Raw genomic sequence first — 3,646 nt, forward strand, 5'->3', positions numbered from 1 at the left:
GGCCGCTGCTCCACCCCCGCAACCCCCTCCCCCAGGTCCAGAGGCTGCCTCTTTCTCTTTTCTGCATTTCTTGGGTTTGGGCCACCAGGCAACCCCTTCTCCTTCTCCACCACCCCTGATAAGCTCCCCTTCGTGCTTGTCAGCATCCCTGTCCCAGTGCAGGCCTTGGGCAGCCCCATCCTCTCACCTTTCCTCCTGGGCCCTCAGGTGAGGTCATACCTAGGGTGGGGGTGGGGAGCCTCAGCCCCGGACCCCTGCCTCTTGGTCAGGACGCACTGTGATCCCTTGAAGGACCTCGTCTGTGAAAATGAAGAACAGGCGCAGTGGGACTGGACACTGGGGGAACTCGGACCTCAGTCGCATCCTCTGTAAAATGGGAGTGACAACCGGTCCTCTCTCTGAGGGGGGCCTGTCGTCAGGGCTGCATGAAATGGCGATGTGAGGCGCTATTGACACGGGGAAGCTGCGAGCCTACGGTTGGGGGGTCGGTCACATCCCATGGGGTGCTTGCGGGGACTGGCGAGCATGAGTCTCCTGGAGGCTTTTTAGCAGCACTTGGCAGGAAGCCACATCCCTCCCCGCAGCCTTCCTTAGTCACCGCCCGGCTGCTGAAGCTCTGGTTACAAGGGCGGATCACTCAACCACCGGCTCCTCTCCCGCCTCCCCCAGCGCAGGGGTGCTGGTCTGCAAGATGCTGGGGATGAGAAGCACCTGTTGGCTGCCTGAGGCGGGGGCGGGGTGGAGGGGGGCTTCCAGATGACACGCCTCCCGCCAGCAGAGGAGAGGGGGCAGCGTGGGAAGGGGAGCGGCGTGTGATCCTGCAGTTTACCGTGATGATTTCTGACTGGGGTGGGCGTGCCGTCTCTTCCTGTCCTTTCCTAAGCCGCCTCATAGGGAAGGCCCATCAGCCCTTGGGGAGGGCCTGGCATCACCTGGAGGCGGAACTCAGGGGAAGAGTCCCTGTGGTCAGCAGTGAGCCCTGGTAGTCCCGGAGCTGAAGGAGCGACAAGAGCATTGGCTGCGGTCAGTGAGTCAGTCAAAAGTGGCTATGCTCCAGGCTGAGCGGCAGCCTTGGAAAACTGTGTGTAAAGTGGGTTAGGCATGCCCAGGCCAGTCCTGGGTAAAGGTGAGGGAGGGGGAACCACCTGGGGTGACCACTGTCCCTGGAGCATGGGACTGACACCGCTTAGAGGAAGAGAAGAGGCGGCAGCAGCCAAATCCCGGGAAGGGCCCTGACCTTTAGAACAGGAGACAGAAATAGCTGGGGAGAGGACAGAACCTGTGTGGGAGAGCTGGCAGAGGCTGGGCGGGGCAGGCCCAAACACGAGGATGGGAAGAAGGCCCTACTGGCACCGACAGCTCCATACGCTGTGCTGGGCATTTCATGTACTTTCACTTATTTCCCACCTCCAGCCTGTGTGTGTGTGTGTGTGTGTGTGTGTGTGTGTGTGTGTGTGTGTGTGTGTGTGTGTGTGTGTGTGTGTGTGTGTGTGTGTGTGTGTGTGTGTGTGTGTGTGTGTGTGTGTGTGTGTGTGTGTGTGTGTGTGTGTGTCCACATTGCCCGTAGGCGTGCCACCCACTGCCAATTACTGCTGCCATCACAGGTGGGGTGAGGATACAGCTGAACTGATGCTTCCTGCTGGCCTGATGTGAGGGAAGAGGAAATCCTCTCAATGAGGCCTAGAGGCCCTGAAAAGTGAACCTCAACCAGTGCTGTGTATTAGGTGACCCCAGAGCCCCTGTACTTTGGCCGCCTGTGACTAACTTTTCTTCCCTCCCTTCCTCACAGAAAGAGGGAGGGTCAGCAGTCCCCCCCACCCCCCACCCCCTTCCCCCAAATTGTGCTGGGCTCAGGGCTGGGTAGAGCCCCAGGAGACCCCTCCCCCGCAGCAGTGGCAAGGGCAAGCTTGGGGGAAAGGCCCTCTCTCAAACCGTGGCCTGGGAGGGAAGGTGAGAATAGCAGGCTCAAAATAAGGCCGCCTGGCTGGCTGGCTCCCCCATCTCCCTCCCCACTGACAGCTTCCCAGCCTGGGCAGCTCCCAGCTGTTTCTGCTTATCTGAAGCCGGGGAGGTTGGTTGCCTGGATACCAGTGCTTCTGATTAGCAGTTGGGTCCTTCTGGGGCAGGCGGAACTGCCGCATCCCCCGTCAGCTGGGCGTGGCCTCCCCAGGCTCTGCTGAACCGGCCCTTGGAAAGGTGGCAAGGGCGGATTTGGGCGGGCAAGGAGGATGCTTAGAAAAAGACCTCCTTTGCCAGGAGATGGCTCGAAGCGGTGATTTAGAGTCAGAGAATCTGGGCCTTGCTGGCTGGGTGACTTTGGTCACATTAACATCTCTCAGCTTGTTTCTCTGCTTCAAAGAGTTGTTTAAAGAGTAAATATGATGACTAGGTGAGGGCTCAGAGCACGGTGATTGGGTGGTTTTAACCCGTTGCCCCCACCTGCCACGGTAGGGCCCCTCTAGACCCTGTCGTCTGTCTGCGTCCTCCAGGGAAGCCATGTGGGGTCACCAGGGAAGGCAGCTGTGGAGCCTTGGAGGAGGTGGCCCAGCTCCTGCCTCCTTGCTTCAGGGGGAGGGCCTCTTTCCCCACCACACCTGCCTGGCGCCCCCAGTGCGCAGCTGGGGCTGGGGAGGCGGGCCTGGGGATGGAATAGGGAAGACTGGACAAGAGAAGAGCTACTGGGAGTGGGGTGAACACAGCCCAGTGGTGGGAGCGGCCCAAGGTGGCCTGTCACCAGCCCTGGGGGTGAGGGCGGAGGAGAGCAAAGCCATGGGGCAGGAACATGACCAAGAAGACCTGTTCTCCTGTCTCCTTAGGTCCAGTGGTCCCCAAGGGACCTGCTTCACTTGAAAGGCAGAGCCCAGGGCTGTGAACAGGATGGGAGAAACCCAAATCCGCTGTGCAGGAAGGATTTTCCTAGCTCACCCCTTAGCTCTCCCAAAACCTTCCGTAGAGCCAGGCCCACAGAGCGGGCAGCAGGTCTGGATGAGAAGCGGCAAACGGCTGAAGGGCCCCAGTGACCCTGGAGGTGTGTGTGGCCATCACAGACCCTCTTCTTGACCCTCTTGACTTAAGAAAAGGGCAGAGAAGAAAAGAGATGGTGGGAGGGGCAAAGAAGGGGCACTTTTTCACCAGGGCCTTGGCTTTCTCACCCTCTGAATGGAGCAGGAGATCAGCCTGTGTCAGTAGTAAAGGGACTGGAGCCCATCAATAATGCAGAGAAGAGCTTGGGGCAGCTAGGAAACGGTTACCAGTCCATCAAAGCAGGGAATGGGCCTCGGATACAAAATGGAGGGGAGACGGGGGGCTGGAGCGAGAAGGGAGAGCTCGGTGCTGCCCTTGGGGCTCTGGGCTGAGAGACTTGCGGTCCCTCGGTTGGGCCCAGGTGTTTTGCACGATCGGCCTTCCAGCTGGTTAGGGCAGAAGGAGGCAGTGCCCACCCGTCAATACCTTCCCAAGCAGGGTAGAAGGAAGGCTTAGAGATAAACTTACTCAGGGAAACTTCCAGAGATGGGGGCTCACTTCCAGCAGCTTGGGAATTGGGGAAATTCTAAGGGAGGGGTGTTGCTTAAGAGTCAAGAGAAGAAAGTGAATCCCATCAGGAAGGGTCTGGAGTAGGTCTGGGTGGAAAAGGCCCCCAGCTGTC

This window comes from Grampus griseus, assembly GCF_964374135.1.
Source record: "Grampus griseus genome assembly, chromosome: 2".
Classification (NCBI taxonomy): Eukaryota; Metazoa; Chordata; class Mammalia; order Artiodactyla; family Delphinidae; genus Grampus; species Grampus griseus.